The sequence below is a fragment of the Chiloscyllium plagiosum genome, unplaced genomic scaffold, assembly GCF_037043375.1.
Source record: "Chiloscyllium plagiosum isolate Xiang-an unplaced genomic scaffold, Cpla_swu_hap1 HiC_scaffold_49, whole genome shotgun sequence".
In the NCBI taxonomy this organism is placed as follows: Eukaryota; Metazoa; Chordata; class Chondrichthyes; order Orectolobiformes; family Hemiscylliidae; genus Chiloscyllium; species Chiloscyllium plagiosum.
The window spans coordinates 3,194,422-3,214,008 of record NW_028270187.1 but is presented as its reverse complement, the minus strand read 5'-3'; the positions used below and the strand labels follow the sequence as shown (position 1 = coordinate 3,214,008).

General features: G+C 44.4%; 1 protein-coding gene and 1 long non-coding RNA gene across 5 annotated transcripts in view; one reads left to right on the top strand and one right to left on the bottom strand.

The window, feature by feature from the left end:
- Positions 1 to 19,587, top strand: part of LOC122544670 (uncharacterized) — a 28,082-nt gene that overhangs the window by 1,935 nt on the left and 6,560 nt on the right. Inside the window, exons 2-3 of the long non-coding RNA XR_006310432.2 lie at positions 6,957 to 7,241; positions 11,714 to 11,806. This is a non-coding gene — a long non-coding RNA (uncharacterized LOC122544670). The remainder of the gene's footprint in view (positions 1 to 6,956; positions 7,242 to 11,713; positions 11,807 to 19,587) is intronic.
- LOC122544500 (uncharacterized) overlaps positions 4,776 to 19,587 on the bottom strand; it is a 63,522-nt gene continuing 48,710 nt past the window's right edge. For all 4 annotated transcript variants that reach the window (XR_015755110.1, XR_015755109.1, XR_015755112.1 and 1 more), the window contains one exon: positions 4,776 to 7,353. The gene's annotated coding sequence lies outside the window, so the exon portion shown is untranslated. The remainder of the gene's footprint in view (positions 7,354 to 19,587) is intronic.

Below are 19,587 nucleotides of genomic sequence, written 5' to 3'. Positions count from 1 at the left end.
CTCCCCCTTTTTCTGCCAACATCATATCTAAGGCCATCCTATTTTCCCAGGCCATCCTGCTTGTGGCATCTAACTGTTCAGCTATTCCTTTAACAGCGTTTCTGGTGTAATTTATAAATCTTTGTTGGTTGTAAAAGATGTAATTAATCCAATCGACATTTTTATTAATCGTAATAAAATCACCAGAAGAGAGACTCAAATCCAGCTGCTATCTGGTTACGAGCCTTAAATTCTTCAGGCACCCCTCTGGGAATCCCTATCAAGTCCAAATAAATATCATCATCAAAGGAGGTAGCAAAGACTGACCGTGCCCCGCTCCTTTATTTCAGGAATCTCACCTCTTTCAAATGGAATAGCCAATTGTACAATTGCACAAGTGCCTCGACAGTCAGAGGGCATAGTAGGTCTTAGAATCTTTCCGCCACAGTACTACCACAAATCCGTTCGCGGTATCTTTAAAGCTGAATAGTTTCCTTCCAACTCTGTCTCAATTTCCGAGCATGACTTTAAGTCTCCTAGAAATCGGGACTGCTCTGACCCCTGCCTTCATACACAGGAGGTGTGATTCCGGACCACGTCCGAAAATGAAGAGGGAAGTATTAATTCCTCCTTCTTCAGGGGAGAGAACAACAACAGCAAAGACCGACAGCCTGGGTTGCCCCACGCCGTCTCATCCTGAGACAGGGCTATCATGCATATTATACCAGCCCTGTCTCGCTTCCACCCGAGCGGAAAGGGGACCACGCGACCTCAGGGGTCTACCTGAGGCACATGCATAGCAATTGCTTTTATTCAGACTTTTCCCAGTGTATTTCACCCATTCAACTCAAGCATTTGTATCCTCATATCCAGTTTCAATTTCAATGGTCTGTTTTAAGTCTTTTACCTCTTTAATTTTTATCAAATTTAAAGTCATAAGGAGGGGTGCCCCCCACCTCCCCACCCCATAATTGCTTTGTGCCATGTGGTTTCCTTTATTGTTAGGTATATTGGGTTACACTTTTTATCAGGACAATCGAGGGCTGGTCGGAAGGGGGCCCGGTGTACTGTGACGAGACCATTATACCAAGTACCATCCCCAAGGCCATCCCCATAGGACTTAAGATGTATCTCTGAGCTGCAGTACTGTCTCTGATTATCTACATCCCCACAATTTACTAAGCTGCATACATCAGCGTCTATTACTTGTGGATTATCAGACTCAAGAACTGTTAATAACACATATGAAAATGATATTTGACAAAATCCCAATACTATGAGGGCTAGTATCATAACTCTAAGCATCCTCAGCATTCTAAAAATCGTGCTGAAGCACAAAAAGACTTAATATACAATCCTAAGAAATAATCCCGCACTCGCGTCACCACTGTATAATCAGTTACTCAAAGTCTCTTTAGCCTGAGTTTCAGCGGTTCTTGCGTTGATTCGGCTGTCCAGACTTCTTCCTCAACTGAAGATTCCACTGGCCCTTTGATCCGAGTGTAGTGAGTCTAGCCTTTCTCCGCCATCCTTATTGATATCTCTGTCATGAGGAGGGCTTGATACGGACCTTCCAGTCTGGCTGAAGTTTCGTCTCCGACCACGATTTGATTAGGACCCAATCGCCCGGTCTGAGCGGATGCACTGCAAAGTCAAGGGGTGGTGTCTGGGCAAGCAGACCCTGAGTTCGAAGAAAAGATAGAGAACCAGACAGTATATACTTCTTTAACTTCTGTTCACTAATTTCCACAATTGGAACCTCCCCATTTGTGCCCAAATAAGGTAAGCCGAACAATATTTCATAAGGGGACAATCCCAAGTCCTTTCTAGACGTTGTTCGCACCCGTAGGAGGGCCAAGGGTAGACACTTTGTCCACGGGAGTTTGGTCTCAAGTACTAATTTAGATAGTTGCTTTTTCAGCGTCTGATTCATTCTTTCAACCTTTCCTGATGAGGATAGGTGCCAAGGGGTGTGAAATTCCCAGGAGATTCCTAAACTCTTCATTGTCTCCTGTAATACTTTAGAAGTAAAATGTGTACCTTGATCTATATGTTCTACTACCCCATACCTGGGAACTATCTGTTCAAGAATCACCTTGGATACCCCATTTGCAGTGGCTGTAGCCAAGGGGTATGCTTCGGCCCATCCAGACAAATAGTCAACGATCACCAACAGGTACTTCAACCTTCCCACCCAGGGTAACTCTGTATAATCTACCTGGATACTCTGAAATGGTCGTAGCCTAGGTGGTCGTCCTCCCTGGACCTGTCTCCTCAAAACCTTTTTGTTTATCTTTTTACATGTTATGCATCCTTCACATATCTGTTTGGCAACGGTATATACTCCTTTACATCCATATTTTCGCAGGACTAAGTCGCACATTGCCTGCACCCCCAATGACTTCTCTGATGTAAAATGGTCATAATTTCTCGCATCATCATTTTATTAAGCATCTCCCTTCTATCAGGTAGCAGCCAACGCCCCTCTCCTGTTTTAACTGCACCTATGTCTTTCAGTTCCTCCTCCTCCTTAGTATTAAATAACGGAGTACTCGGACGATCAGGGAGCGAAGGTATCAGGGGACATATTACTGCTTCTGGTGGACTCATGGCCGCCTCCCTAGCTGCCTCATCCGCCAATCTATTCCCCCTTACTTCTAAGGTATCCCCCTTCCTCTACCATACCCTTGTTTTTTCTCATTCTGCCACATATTCCTTCGGTTATCTATTTCCTTTGTTTCAGTCCTTTTCTTAAGTACCTCATCAACCGTAGCTACCATCATTTTTGCCTTTTGTTTCTGCTTTTCGTCCTCTCTCCTTACAAATACTCCCTGAGCCTCCCTCAGCAATTCATCTAATGGTTTCTTACTCCATCCCTCTATTTTCTGTATTTTCTTCTGAATATCTGGCCAAGACTTAGTCATAAAGTGTATTTTCAACAATCCTTCCCCCACTGGCCCCTCTAAATCCATCCCAGAATATTTGCGCATAGAGTCCTTCAGTTTTTGTGAACACTCTGAGGGATTCTCTTCCTTTCCTTGACATACCTCAAATGCCTTCGTTAAATTCTGCAACTTTGTGACGGCTTCTCCAATTGCCCTTATTAATAATTTTTTTCATAATTTTCATCTTTTCCCTATCTTCTTGTTTTTGATGATCCCAATTGGGGTCTCTTATGGGGAACTTATCCTCTGCCTGACCTGCCCCTTCAGTTCCCATGGGGTGTTCCCTGTCCCAGGCCCCAAATGCTGCTTTCCTTATCAATCCTCTTTCTTCTCCAGTAAATAAAATATTTAGTATGGATATCAATTCTGTCCAAGTATATACATGCGGACCCAGTATTTGATCAATCTGTTCTGACAAACCTACCGGGTCTTCTATAAGTATTTTCATTTCTTTTTTAAAGGACCATACTTCCCCACTAGTTAAAGGGGCATTAACAAATCCAATTTCTCTTTCCCCGATTGGGACCTCTCTTAATGGAAGCATGTTTTGGACCAACATTTCTTCTGCCTCCCCTTCACTTTCTTCTAATCTTTCCATTTGGCTTCTGGTACGTTTTGCAATCGGGACCTGACTTTTATCTATTCCTTGTTCTGTCTCAGACGTGGTGGGACCTTCATCCCCCTGCCCCAGTCCCACTGCCTGCCTCTGACTTGTACCAGAAACTGCCACGGGCTGTTGGATACTTCCATATGGTGGGGTTAAATTATCTAATACCTCCCATGGGGATAGAGGTGGTGCACTAGGGATTTTCTTTTCATCTATTTTTACAGTGCATATCCGTATTTTAAATACACCCTTCCAACAGGAGGCATAATCAGACTCCTCCTGACTGAAGGGTTCTTTTTCATTAACATATAAATTTAAATATTGACAAACCCAGTCTTTGTCCGATCCGTACTTTGGCCAGAAGACTGCAGGACAAAGAATAAGTTCCTAAATCCATACAAAACAACAATACTTAATTATCTTCTTTCTATCTTTTTGTCGTGTGTGTGTGTGTTCATTTTGTTTCCAATTTCCCAGCATCCCACCCAACGGACTTTCTGGAGGAATGTTGCCAGGGACGCCTCCCTTCTCAATGGAGGATTTTCCTTTACTACTTGTTGCTCAACCCATTTCACCCTGGTTCACCACCCAGTGGCCTCAATCACCTCTCCCAATAGGGATCCAATCCCTACAGAATCTGAGGATTCTTTCCCCCAGACAATCCTTGAGTCCACCTCAAGGTAGGGCACTTTTTAGGGGTTAGCCTGACCCCTGTCAGGTGATTCTGGTGTCCTTGTAAATCGCGAAAAGGCAATTGAGTTAGGGGTCCCACCCCTATGAACCAGAAACCTCGAGTCCAACTCGAGGTTGGAGTTTGGTACTCCCGAACCCCCAGGTTACTTTCGTTAGTCCCTCATAACTACTAAAACCCAAGCCCCAGCCACCAAGGCAGTACTCAAAAGTCAGTTTTCTTACCTTGGTCAGTGCACAGAGTTACCTGGCTATTAGATGTATTCCGGTTGTGCCTTCCCCCTTGGGTCCCACCCAAGGTCCCCTTGAGTCCAACTCAAGGTACACACACTCACTACCAACGGGTTCGGAATGACTCTTAAAGGATTCAATTCAGGCAATCCCTCAAGCCACCCACCGCCGAAAAACATGAGATCATTCTAAAGGAAACAGGCATGCCTTCTCAGTTATCGACGGTGGGAGCCTTTTCAGGAGCTGAAGTTCATCCCGGACGAGCCCCCAGTTGTGAGAAATGAACCCCACTTAATCAATAATTTTCAGTCTGAGTCAAAGAGTTCCAAAGCAGCACATTTATTCAAAAATCTTTAAAGATGGGTGGCTGTACGAGGAGAGACACACCCGACAGTAAAATACAGAGCTTTTTATACTTTTTTGAGGGGTCTCCCGACAATCTACATTGAGCAATAAACCTATCATAAATGTCTATTTCATTCTATCCCCTTATTTGATTATTACTTGCACCCGTTATTCCTTCATTTGGTAATTCCTGCACCCAAGCCTAAGCCTATTATTAATTACCTCACTTGTTTTTCTTTAAATCTGCCTTATTTGGCTGTCCTTGTTCGTTACAGCCTTCCTGTTATTTTGTCCAGTTCCTCTTTTCTTATTTAACCTTCTGACCTCTGAGATCATCCTTTACTATCTTGATAGTCCAAAAAGTGGACCTACAAACTATGAGCTTATTGTGAAATGCCCCTCCTACTTCTTTTTTTCTTTTGTGGTCAGCTACAACACTCAAAGTAATTTCTTAGCTTAAAAGACCCTCTATATTCATTAAACTCAACATACTCCTGACAACCTGAATTTTTTTTCTCTCTCACTGGGAGTACTCCAACCACAGCAGAACCGTGCACACAGTCATCAACATCAGCAAACGTCAAGAGGGCAATTAGCACTGTGCTGTTTCTAAGCAGGAGGCAGAATCTCTCCTGAACAGCAAATTTATCGCCATTTCAGTGAGTTTTTAAGCAACTCTATACAAATCAACATTATCAGAGCAATGTGATAGCACTGGGGGAAGCACACAGAGGGAGATTTACCAGGATATTGTCTTGGGGGCTGAAGAGTTTCAGTGATGGAGAGAGTTTGGACAGTCTGGGATTGTTTTCTTTTCGAGCAGAGAAGATTGAGAGTGTGGGACATGATTGAGATGTATAAAATGATGAGGGGCGTAGATAGGGTAGACAGCAAGAAACCTCCCCCACCCCTTTGAATGAGGGATCAATGACTGGGGGAAGGGCATAGATTGAAGGTAAGGGGCAGGAGGTTCAGAGGGGGATGTGAGGGAAATCATTTTCACTCAAAGGGTGGTGGGAATCTGGAACTCACTGCCTGTAAGGGTGTGAGAGGCAGAAATCCTCATCACATTGAAGAACGATTTAGATGTACACTTCCAATCCAAGGCTAGACTCACATTAAGTGGTCTTTGATGTTTCATATATATATTGCTGCAGAAATAGGGGTTTTGATAAGGTGAATAGTCAAGGTCTTTTCCTCAGGGCAGGGAGTCCAAAATTAGAGGACATTAGTTTAAGGTGAGAGGGGAAAGATTTAAAAGAGATAACTTTATCACACAGAAGATGGTGCGTTTTTTGGAATGAGCTGCCAGAGGTAGTGGGTACAATAAGTACCTTTAAGAGACATTTGGAAAGATACATGGATAGGAAAGGTTTTGACGGATATGGGCCAAACACAAGCAAATGCAGCTAGTTCTGTTTGGAGACTTTGTTAGCACGGACGAGTTGGGCCAAAGGGCCTGTTTCCGTTCTGTGACCTTACAACTGGGAGTCTGGTATTGGAGAACAGAGAGATGGTTGCTTTTAACTGGCATGGAAGATGTTCAAAGTGGGGTGCGGGATGGGGACAGTGACGGCAACCCCAGGATGTTGACAGGAGGTGGGGGTGGGGACAGTGACGGTAACTCCTAGGATGTTGACAGTGTGGGTGTGGGGTGGGGGACTGTGCAAAACCCTCAGGATTGACAGTGGGGTGGGGGTTGGGACAGTGACAGTAACTCCCAGGATGTTGAATATGGTTTGGGGGTGGGGACAGTGACAGTAAACCCCAGAATGTTGAATGTGGGGTGGGGACGGGGACAGTGACAGTAACCCCCAGAATGTTGAATGTGGGGTGGGGACGGGGACAGTGACAGTGACAGTAACTCCCGGGATGTTGATTCTGTGGGAGGTGGGGACAGTGATGGTAACCCCCAGGATTTGATACTGCAGGGGTTGGGGACAGTGATGGTAATGCCATTGAACATCGAGAGGGCAATGGTTGGATGGTGTACCATTTGACCATCCATAGTTAACACAAATCTTTCGAAGTGTAGATTTTACAACAGATGGAAACTTTGCAACGATGTGAAATCTCAGTTGTTTTATTTCTCCTGTCAGTTATTATTCTGTCATAGAAGATAACATTTTTTATTTCCTCTTTGTCTTGTTTAGTTACAGTTCCTGTTGCTGGGGTTTTCCTCACCCCCAGAGTCAATATAATGGAGGTTCTAATTGGGAATCGTCTTGTTTCAGAGCGTGTATATTGTGTCGTGGTACAGGACCGTACTTTCAATGGTACTTTAAAAGATAAGCCTTAAACAATGCCAGCGGGAATTACAACTTGAGCTCAGACAGGAGAGAGCCGGACATTGAATCCTTCCAGTCCCTGCACCAAGGCAGATACCTTGTTGCGATCAACAATATTTAATGTGACCAGGAATTTCATCAACTTCACAGAGCCAGGTAATTCATTCTTCATCTTTGATCTGTGCTCGCTCTTCACTGGGGTCCAGCTGAAGTCTTGACAGGAACAGTCTTAAAAACTTACTTCAGAAACTCAGCAGCTCAGCAGCATCTGTGGGGGGAAGGGAGAGAAAGAGTAATATCCTTTCTCAGATAAGGGAGGCCTTCATAGCAAGAAGATCCAAATCCAAGTGCAGGGATGTCTCGCTACAATTGGACAGGGTGAGACCACACCCTGGAGAACTGTGTACGCAGTTTGGGGTTTCCTTATTTGAGGAAGGATATTGTGCCTATGGAGGGGGTGCAGAGAAGGTTTCCCAGAATGATTCCTGGGATGGTGGGACTGACAGATGGAGAGAGACTGGAATTATTAGGGTGACGCTCACTGGAGTTTAGAAGAATTAAGAGGGACTCTGATAGAAACCTATAAATTTGAACAAGGACGAAACAGAGTAAATGCGGGGAGGGTGTTCCCGGTGACCAGGCGGAGAGTCCAGAACCAGGGGGTCACAGTCAAAACGAAATGGAGTGGGACTGAGATGGGGAGAAATGTCTTTACCCAGAGAGTGGGAAGCCTGTGGAAGTCTGTGTCACAGAAAGCAGTCAGGGCCAGAATACTGAATGTTGTTCAGGAAGGAGTTGGATTGAGTTCTTAGAGGGTAAAGGGAGGGTGCGGGGAGACAGGGGACTGTGTTGGGTGATTGGCCATGATCCCTTTGAATGGAGCAGGCTAGAGGGGCCGATAGGCCTCCCCCTGATGATATTTTCGATGTTTCTCTGTGAATCGCCCAGTTGCCGCTGACAGGTGCCTCGATATATGCAGGCCGTGAAAATGAGGGACAGTAATTTCTAGTCGACAATTTAGAGAGAGTTGGTGCAGAGCGATCTTTTGAGTTTAACATCGAATAGTTTGGGTTGGATTGGTGGGATATTGTTAATGAGACAGGCTGCACAGTAACAATTATTTAATGCAATGGTGAGGTTTTGGAGGGAATTTTACAGACACGAGTGTTGGCAGAGGGTCAGGGCAACTGGGAACAGGAAACACTGGGGATGGTGTTTATATGAGGGTGTGCGTATGAGAGAGTATGTGTGTAGTGCGTTTGAGTGAGTATGAAAGTGTAAATGTCCGTGTGAGAGAGAGAGAGAGAGAGAGAGAGAGAGACACACACACATTCTCATTGACACTTATATACTTTCACGTGCGCAAACACACACTCACTCAGTCACTTCTGCAGTGCACCTTGTAGACCACACCTGAGAAGCCGAGCACCATCCAGGAACACAACATCCATTCCCTCTACCACCTGCACTCAGTCGCAGCTACGAGATGACCTTCAGAAATTCACCAAAGATCCTCAGGCAGCACCTTCCAAACCCACAACCACGTCCATCTAGAAGGACAAGCACAGCAGATACATGAGAATACCACCTCCTGCAACTTTCCCTCTGAGCCACTCACCATCCCAACTTGGAAATATATCACCATTCGTTTAGTGTTGCTGGGTCAAAATCCTGTAGTTCCTTCTCTAATGGTATCGTGGATCTACCTACAGCACAGGGATTGCAGTGGTTCAAGAAGACAGCTCATTACCTCCTTCTCAAGGGGCCAACTAGGGATGGATAATAAATTCTCGGCCCAGCCAGTGATTTTCGCAACCCACCAGTGAATTAAAAAAGAAATAAAGCACTATTTGGGAACGTTCTTTATGAGGATGTGGGCAGGCTGAACAAGTGGCAGACGAAATTACTTGGGAGACATACAAAGAAATGTACTGTGTTCAGAGGAATGGTCAGCACAGATATAAACTAAAGGTTAAAATTGGAATAACTGTTGCTTGCGCATCAAAGAATCCAGATTCATTTACTAGCAGGAGAAGCTGAATATTTACACTAAAACTTTCCTATGTTCTTCCTCTCTTATTTTCTCCCGCTGTTTCTTCCGGCATGTTCCCGGTCGAACAGAAGTAAGTGAGGTGGTTAGCAACTTCGAACAACATTCAAGCGCTGTCCAAATGGTCTGAAAATCACTCTAGGGTGCAAACCCAGCAATTTTACATCAGTTAGACAAATTGGAGCAAATGAACCGTTGTGTCTGACTCGTTTGCAAATCTAAAGCACAACAGTTCAAATCGAGGACACACTCTCAATTTCCGTTAGACTGTGAACTGAGCTTTGGTCAGTCCCATTAGTGGTGAGGTTATCCATTTCAGTTGGAAGAATTGAAAAAGGCAACTTATCATCTGAATGGGAGAGAAAGTTCAAAATGTCAGTGCAAAGGCTACAGCAGGTCACAAGGAAGACATTTATTGCGAAAGAAATGGAGTATGGAAGTAGGTAATTGTTACTGCAACTGTACAAGGGATTTGGGTTTCCACATCCGGAGTACTGCAGACAGTTTTGGTCCCTTTACTTGAGGAGAGATGTAGTTGAATTGGAGGGAGTTCAAAGAAACTCACTGAATTGATTGCCCAGATGAAAGTTTAGTCTTATGAGAAGAGACTGGTACAATTTTGATCTCTTTACTTGAGAACAGATGCAGTTTATACTGGAGGTAGTTCAGAGGAGATTCACTCAATCATTTCCAGAGATGAAGGGTTTGTCTTAGATGAGAGATTAAGCAGTATTTCTGGAGTTTGGAAGAGAGGAGATCTAACTGAAGGTTATAAAATGCTAAAGGGGGTATTGACAAAGGAGTTGGAGAGAGGATGTTTGCTCACATGGGAGAATCTAGAATAAAAGGCTATCATTTCATGATAAGGGGCTGGGCAGACTGAAAACAGAGGTAAGGAGCAATGAATTCTCTCAAATGAGGAGGGGGTTGTACAATTGTGGGAACATCACCCCCCCGCCCAACCCCCCCACCACTGCATAAAGTGGAAGAGGAGACAGACAGATTGTTAATCAATGATGGGTCAAAGGGTGTGTTTGCAGGAAAGTGAAGTTGAGGCTGAGATGGGATCAGCTGCGATCGTATGGAATAGCAGAGCAGGTTCCTGAGGGGCCAGGTGGACTCGACCTGATGCCAGCCTGGATGTTCTTGTGGAGTTATATTGTTAGTTAATAGCAAAACTGCTAGGAGGGAGAAAATGAAGTTTGATTTAACAAAATAGGTTTTAATTCGTGAACATTCGAAAATAAAGACAAACATAATTCAACACAAATTTGGTGAAGGGCGTTGGTTGAAAGAAATGGAAAGACAATATATTTAGGTGGGTAAAAAAACTAGAGCTGGTTTGGAGCAGAGGGAGCTGGGGGTATATGTCCACAGATCAGTGAAGGCAGCATAACAGGGAGAGAGCAATTAATAAAATACACAGCATTCTTCGTTTTATTAATAAGGGCATAGAGTCCGAGAACAAGGAGCTGATATTGAAGTTATAAAAGACACTGGTGGACCTCAGCTGGAGTGTCAGAGAGAGAGAGAGGGAGAGGGTGATAACTGGTAGGTGGTAGTTTAACCTGAGGGTTACCATGCCTCCACAAGGGGAGAGATGGAGAAGGACAGTCCTTCATGGTAACCTCAACCAGTGAGAGATTCAAACCCACGCGGTCAATGTTACTCCATATTTCAAACCAGCCATCCAGCCAACTGAGCTAACCCAACACAAAGCAGAGGGCAGAAAAGAAATTAGTTCCGGTAACAGCACAAGTATTGAATGGAGAATATTAGATCATGTTGGAGATGTACCTTTGATCTGTTGGATATTTCTTTGTGTGTAACACCTTACCTTCACAGGCAACAGAAGCTGAATTTAGAAATACATTTGACAAAGGGAGTTGGCCTTTTATTACCCAGGCTGGTTTTGTTCTGTTCTGGACACCTTACTAAAGGAAGGATGTTCAAACCCTGGACACAATGTGAGGGAGATTTACGAGAATAATACCAATGATGAGGGATTTTAGATGCAGGGAAAAGTTCAGGAGACTGAGCTTATTCTCCTTCAAGCAGAGAAGATGAAGTGGTGACCTTATTGAGGTGTTGAAAGTTTGAACAATTTTGACGGGAAAGCAAGTTATTGTTTCCCACTCATTGGTCTATTAGTAACTGGCTGGTAGAATTTCAAGATTGTCAGTGAAAGAGTGAGATGAGGAGAAACTTATTTGGATTGCTGGAATTTGAATGTGCTGCTTTAGGGAGTGGTGGAAGTTTGAAAAGAGAGCTGGATATAAATTTGAAAGGGATGATGTTAGAGGGCTACAGAGATAGGGCTGGAGAGTGGGACTACCTGGGTAGCTCATTCAGGAGCTGGTACAGACACAAATGGCCTCCTTCCGTACAGTAAAAGTATATGATTCTATGAACGTAGAAGTTCTCAGCCACATTCTGGATAATTCCAGGAGGTCATTCCGTGGGACCTTGGCTCAGTGACCTTGTTGCCAGGAGTTTTTGTACACGCACAGCAGCAAATTGTTGTCACGATCCGGATTGGAACTCGGTTGGGTAATGATCTGGAAATATTTCATTCCAGGGGAGGCGATGGGAAATCGAGCTGAGGGCCCGAGTGAGGACAGACCTGCAAGAAATTTCGACCACGCAGAGATCGGGTCAAGTCGATTGAACGGTGAGTATGAATCTGAGAGCTGCTGATCCTACAAGGTCATGTATTGGTCAGCGTTCATGCTGGTATTCGTCTGATTGGAAAGATCCACAAAAACAAATCTCTTCCTGGAAGTGTTGGGGAGGGAAGTTTGGGTTGTTGGGTGAGAAGGTTGATGGGTGAGGGGTACTTGTTAGCAGAGTGTAAGATTGGTAGTGTTGTAAAGCAGAGAGCCCGAGGGTTTCAGGTGCATAAATCTTTGAAGGTTGTGTCACATGTAGACAGGGTGTTTGAGAAGGTGTTTAAAACATTTGCCTTCATAGTTTTTAAACTCAAGGGTAAGAGGTTTAGAGATGGATTTGAGGATTGTTTCACCCAGAGGATGGTGGGGATCTGGAATGTGTGAAAATAAAATATTTGGACTTTCAGTTTCTATTTGAAAGCACTAATTGCTCCAGTGTTGGAAATACCACTTGGCAACAGGATATATTGATGTGGAATATTCATATAAAGGAGCAGGAGGAGACCATTCAACCCATTCAGTATGTTCCACCATTCAATGGCTGATGTGTAACCTGACTCCATCGACCTGCCTTTGATCCTATCCCCTTTAATAACTTTGCTGAACAAAAACATTATCTCTCAAGATTTAAAACTAACTGATCCAGCAATGCTGCTGTTTGTGGAAGAGAGTTCCAAACCTCTCCCAGTCTTTGTGCTTAGTAGTACTTCCGAACCTTTCTCCTTAACAGTCTGGCCCTAATTCTCTGGCTATGCCTTCCCTATTTCTAGCATCTCCGACCAGTGGAAACACTTCCAATTTCCGTACCCTGTCTTTTCCTGTTAATATCTTTGATCAGATCATCCATGAACCCTGTAAATTCTGGACAGTACAGGCTTAATTTGTGTAATCTCTCCTCATAACTTAACTCCTGAAGCCCAGGTAACATTCTTGTAAAGTCTCGCTGTGCTTCCTCCCAGGCCAATCTATCCTTCCTCAGGTGTGGTGCCCAGATCTGCTCCAAGTGGGGTCGAACCAGGGTTTTGTATAACTACAGCATCCCTTCTGCATCCTTTACACCAGATCTCTCAATATAAAGGCCAGCATTCAATTAGCTTTCTTCAGGCAATGAATGATAGAAATAAAAGAAAATACAGAAATTGTTGGAGAAACTCAGCAGGGACAGATATTATTTGCCACCTGGGGACTGACTGTTTACTGCAAGACAACTTTTCAACTTTCCTTTTGATCCTTTATTTTTGCTGGAGCCGTGTAATGTTCAATAAAGAACACAGGCACCCCAATGGCAACTATTCATTTTGTTTACAAACCTCGAGATTCTCGAACAAGGGGGTGTACTCTGAGAATTAATATTAAATGGCGGAAAATCAAAGGCTTTCCGTATATCTGAGGGAGGCTGTGTGCGATGGGTATAACTCAATTTGGAATTTGTAGGGTAGATCCTGGGGTCCATCTGAGGAAGACAGAACAATATTGATTCGTCATGATTTCATTCATTTATTCCTTCGAGGGATATACATGGTTAGAATCTTCCCTGATTGAGCCATTCCAACTACCTCAGTCTCAAGTCAGGAGTGTGATGGAATGCTCCTCCTTGCCTGAATGGTTGCAGCTCCAACAGCACTCGAGAAGCTTGACATCATCGCGGGACAAAGCAGCCCCGCTTGATTGGAAGTACATCCACAAGCATCCACTCCTTCTACTACCCATGCTCAGTAGCAGCAGTGTGTACCATCTACAAGATGTACTGCAGAAATACACCAAAGATCCTCAGGCAGCACCTTCAAAACTCACAACCACTTTCACCTAGAAGGACAAGTACAGCAGATACATGGGAACACCCACCCTCTATAAGTTCCCCTTCCGGCCACTCAGTGTCTTGACATGGAAATATAACACTGTTTCTTCAGTGTCATTGTGTCAAAATCCTGGAATTTCCTCCTTGAGGGCAATGTGTGCCTATCTACGGAACATAGACAGCAGCAGTTCAAGAAAGCAGCTCGTGCCTACCTTCTCAAGGGGACAACTAGGGATGAGTTGGGCAATAAGTGCTGGGTCCAGCGGGTGATGTCCATGTGCCATGAACAAATAATATAACAAAAAAAATTGTAAATGACCCCAGGGCCTCTACCTTCCGATGTGAGCCTGTTCTGGGAGGGTAGGCACAAACTTTGTAGTGAACGTTGATGCAAAATACACATTCGATGTTATTGAGTCACCTGGTTTGTGAACTGTTTTGAAAAGGTCGATATATCGCCAAGAGCTTTGGTTTATATTCCTGCTAGGTTGGGACTGGGACCTTAATTATCAGTTTGAGGCATTGTTTGCTCATTCTGATCTCTAACCTTTCGGTTCATTTTGCATTATTGTTTCTTGATTATAGATGACTCCAAAACAGATAGCAGTTTGGTGTACTCAGTTTTCACCATCTCAAAAATGAGAAACGTTGGTAAAAGATACAGTGTATATATATATATACTTTCCTAACATTTTTGGTTCAGTGAAAGTGGAGATTTTCTCTAGTTTATCTTAACCCTCTAAAACCTAGCCATTTTTAAACATCGCGAGTGAGAAAGGCCAATTTTGACGGTATTAGGCAAGAACTTTCAAAAGGTGACTGGGCGCTGATGTTCGCAGGTAAAGGGATGGCTGGAAAATGGAAAGCCTTCAGAAATGAGATAACGAGAGTCCAGAGAAAGTATACTCCTTTGTTAGGGTGAAAGGAAAGGCTGGTAGGTGCAGCTGGATGACTAAAGAAATTAAGATTTCGCTTAAGAAAAAGAAGGAAACATATGTCAGGTATAGACAGGATAGATCGAGTGAATCCTTCGGGGAGTATAAAGGGGGTAGGAATATACTTAAGAGAGAAATCAGGAGGGCAAAAAGGGGACATGAGATAGCTTTGGCAAATAGCGTTAAGGAGAATCCAAAGGGTTTTTACAAATACATTAAGGTCAAAAGGGTAACTCGGGAGAGAATAGGGCCCCTCAAAGATCAGCAAGGTGGCCTTTGTGTGGAGTCGCAGGAGATGGGGGAGATACTAAACGAGGATTTTGCATCAGTATTTACAATGGAAAAGGACATGGTAGGTATTGAATGTAGGGAAACAGATCGTGACATCTTGAAAAATGTCCATATTACAGAGGAGGAAGTGCTGGATGTCTTGAAACGCATAAAAGTGGATAAATCCCCAGGACCTGATCAGGTGTACCCGAGAACTCTGTGGGAAGCTAGAGAAGTGATTGCTGGGCCTCTTGCTGAAATATTTGATCATTGATAGTCACAGATAAGGTGCCGGAAGACTGGAGGTTGGCGAAGGTGGTGCCATTTTAAGAAAGGACAAACGAGATAATAATAGACCAGAGAGCCTGACAGCGATGGTGGGCAAGTTGTTGGAGGGAATCCTGAGGGACAGGTTGTATATGTATTTGGAAAGGCAAGGACTGATTAGGGATAGTCAACATGGTTTTGTGCATGGGAAATCATGTCTCACAAACTTGATTGAGTTTTTTGAAGAAGTGACAAAGAGGATTGATGAGGGCAGAGCAGTAGATGTGATCTATATGGACTTCAGTTAGGCATTCAACAAGGTTCCCCATGGGAGACTGGTTAGCAATGGAATGCAGGGAGAACTAGCCATTTGGATACACACCGGGCTCAAAGGTGGAAAACATAGGGTGGTGGTGGAGGGTTGTTTTTCAGACTGGAGGCCGGTGACTACTGGAGTGCCACAAGGATCGGTGCTAGGTCCACGGTTTTTCATCATTTATACAAAGGAAATGAAGGTGGACAGTGAAGAAGGTTACCTTTGATTACAATGGGATCTTAATCAGATGGACCAATGGGCTGAGAAAGAAAAATGTGAGGTGTTGCATTTGGGAAACAAATCTTAGCAGGACTTGTATACTTAATGGTAAGGTCCTAGGGAGTGTTGCTGAACAAAGAGACCTTGGAGTGCAGGTTCATAGTTCCTTGAAAGTGCAGTCGCAGGTAGATAGGATAGTGAAGAAGGCGTTTGGTATGCTTTCCTTTATTGGTCAGAGTATTGAGTACAGGAGTTGGGATGTCATGTTGCGGTTGTACAGGCCACTTTTGGAATATTGCGTACAATTCTGATCTCTTTCCTATTGGAAAGATGTTGTAAACTTGAAAGGGTTCAGAAAAGATTTTTCAAGGATGCTGCCATGGTTGGAGGATTTGAGCTATAGGGAGAGGTTGATTGGGTTGGGCTGTTTTCTCTGGAGCATCGGAGGCTTAGGGGTGATCTTAGAGGTTTATAAAATCATGAAGGGCATGGATAGGATAAATAGACCAGTACAAGAGCTTAATGTCTGAGAGTGGCCCCTTCTGGCCTTCGTCTTTGGGACAATGAGCCATTCGCTCTGGATCGAATATCATTCACAAGAAGAGCATTGCTATTTCATTGCCCTGAGTGTTTCTTTGATGACACAAAGATAGGTGGAAGGACAGGCAGTGTTGAGGAAGTGTGGAGTGGGCAATGAAATGGTAGATGGAATACAATGTGGGAAAGTGGGAAGTTACGTACTTTAGTAGGAAGAACAGAGACAGAGACTGTTTTCTAAATGGGGAAAGGTTTCGGAAATCTGAAGCACAAAGGGACTTGGGAGTCCGGGTTCAGGATTCTCTTCAGGTTAACAGGCAGGTTCAGTTGGCAGTTAGGAAGGCAAATGTAATGTCAGCATTCATTTTGGGAGGTGTAGAATACAAGAACAGGGCTGTACTGCTAAGGCTGTATAAGGATCTGGTCAGACCACATTCGGAACATTGAGAGCAGTTTTGGGCCCCCTATCTAAAGAAGGATGTGCTGAACTTGGAAGGAGTCCAGAGGGGGTTTGCAAGAAAGATCCCAGGGATGAAGAACTTATCATATGAGGAGAGGTTGAGGTCTCTGAGTCTGGACTCGATGGAGTATAGAAGGGTGAGGGAGAACCTAGTTGAAACTTGGAGAATACTGAGAGGCCCGGACAGAGTGGACATGGAGAAGATGTTTCCATGAGTCGGAGAGACTAAGACCCGAAGGCACAGCCTCAGAATGAAGGGAACTCCCTTTAGAACGGAAATGAGGAGGAATTTCTTCAGCCAGACAGTGGAACTCATTACTGCAGACAGCTGTCATTATGTCTTTAAGACAGAGATAGATAGGTTCTTGATCAGTAGGAGGATCAACCGTTACAGAGAGAAGGCAGGAGAATGGTGTTAACAAACATATCAGCCATGACAGAATGGCAGGGCAGACTTGATGGGCCAAATGGCTGCTCTATCTTATGGTCTTGGCTACTTAGTGACTATTGGCCTGTGACGCATCACACAGTTTAGGCCCTCAGATTCAGAGCTTTCTGAGCGTGTGCTATGAGGCACCCACACTAAAAAGTGTGCAGGCAGCTGGACGACCAATAGAACATACGAGCTCAGAGCCCTCGGGAGCCAGCTTCCCTCGTTCTTTATGGCTATGACTGATCTCATCCCAGCCTCAACTCCAATTTCCTGCTCCCACTCCCTTTAACCTCTCACTGATTGACAATGTCTGTCCATCCCTTCCTTCAATTTATTCAGTGTCCCGATGTGGCGCCCCCTCCATATACACATACACACTGACAAGAATTCCCAGATATTCCCACCCCCTCTCCCTTAGAGAGAAACCATTTTTCAACATCTCACTTTTCAGTCTGTCCCACCCCCTTCTCATGAAACGATGACTCTATCATCTTCCATTGTCACACATGAGGAAACAACCTCTTTCTGTCTCCTATGTCAATCCCACCCCCTTTACCACCCTATGTCCCTCAGTTGGAACTCCCCTCATTCCTGTAAACTCCAGAGCATATTGGCCTTAACTGCTCAATCTCTCTTTTGAAGACAAACCCCTCCTCTCTGAACATGAAATGTACAAAATCACGTTAGATGGTATCGCGGATGTAGAATCTCAAATCTCAAAGTGAGTTAGCCATAGTTTCCGAGAGGTCTGCAGCCCAGAAAAAAGGCCAATCGAGTCTGTGCTGGTCAGAAACAACCACTTCACTATTCTCTAATCCCTTTTCCTCAGTACTTGGCCCCATAGCCTTGGCGTCACGAGTGCACATCCAAATCCACCTGATGACGGTTTTTGCCTCTCCCACCCTTACAAGCAATGACTTCCAGATTCCCCACCACCCTCTGTGTGAACAAGATTTTCCTCACATCCCCTCGAAATGGCCCTTACCTTCAATCTATACCCCTCTCCCACCTCCATCAAGGGGGGGGAAGTTTCTTCCTGCCTCCCCTATCTTCACCCCTCATCATTTTAATCATCCCTCTCTTTCAATCCACTCTGCTGTAAAGACAACAACCCCAGTCTGTCCAACCTCTCTCAATCATTGAAACTCTCCTGCCCCCAAGGCAATATGCTGGTAAATGTCCCTGTTCATCCCCTCACAATTCATTTAGATTCCACGAGATAGTGAGATGAGGAACAGTCAGCAAATGCAGCTTAACACATGGCTTTGAGGCTGGTGCAGGAGGGAGGGCTTCAGGTACCTAGACCATTGGGATACCTTCTGGGGAGAAGGTGGGACCTGTATATGAAGGACGGGTTGCACCTGAACTGGAGGGGCAGAAATGTCCTGGGTGGGAGATTTGCTCATGTGATTCGGCAGGGTTTAAACTAGTTTGGCAGTGGGGTGGGAATCAGAGCCACATGTCTGAGAGGGGATCAGTTGCAGACGGGACAGTGACAGGATATATTGAATCTATCGGGAAGATTTCTTACGCGATGAAATAAAGGGATCGGTTAAAGTGTGTCTTCTTTAATGCAATGAGTATCTGAAATAAGAGTGATGAACTTGGAGCATGGATCAGTACTTGGGGACTATGATGTTGTGGCCATAACGGGGATGTCAGTTTCAAAGGGGCAGGAATGGTTGCTTGATGTTCCAGGGTTTACAACATTTAAAAAGACCAGGGAGAGTGGAAAAAGAGGAGGGGGTGCAGCATTGCTAATCAGAGTGTGCATCACAGCTACAGAAAGAAAGGTTGTTGAGGAAGGTTTGTCTACTGAGTCTGCATGGGTGGAAGTTAGGAATAGCAAGGGAACAGCCACCGCATTGGGGACTTTCTACAGACCACCTAATAGCAGTAGAGAGATTGAAGATCTCAGAGGTGGGCAGATTCTGGAAAAATGCAAAAGTAGCAGGGTAGCTGTTATGGGTGATTTCAACTTTCCCAATATCGACTGGAACTTCCTAAGTGCAGATGGTTTGGATGGAGCCGTTTTTGTCAGGTGTGTTCAGGAGGATTTCCTTACTCAGTATGTAGACAGACCAACGAGGGGAGGCGCCATTTTAGATTTGGTGCTCGGCAATGAGCCAGGACAGGTGTCAGACCTCTTGTTGGGAGAGCACTTTGGTGAAAGTGATCACAACTGCCTCACATTTAGCATAGCCTTGGAGAGTGAAAGGAGTAGTTACCGAGGGAAGATATTTAACTTGGGGAAAAGGAAATTATGACGCTATCAGACAGGAGTTGGGAAGTACAGACTGGGAACAATTGTTTCACAGAAAGGGCACAGCAGACATATGGATACTATTTAAAGAGCAGTTGTTGCAAGTGATGCACAAATTTGTTCCTCTGAGACTGGTAAGAAGGGGTAAGATTAAGGAACCTTGGATGATGAGAACAGAGGAACGTCTTGTCAAAAGGAAGAAGACAGCTTAAGTGAGGTGAAGGAAGCAAGGATCTAGCACACCTTTAGAGGATTATAGGCTTGCTAGAAAGGAGCTCAGAAATG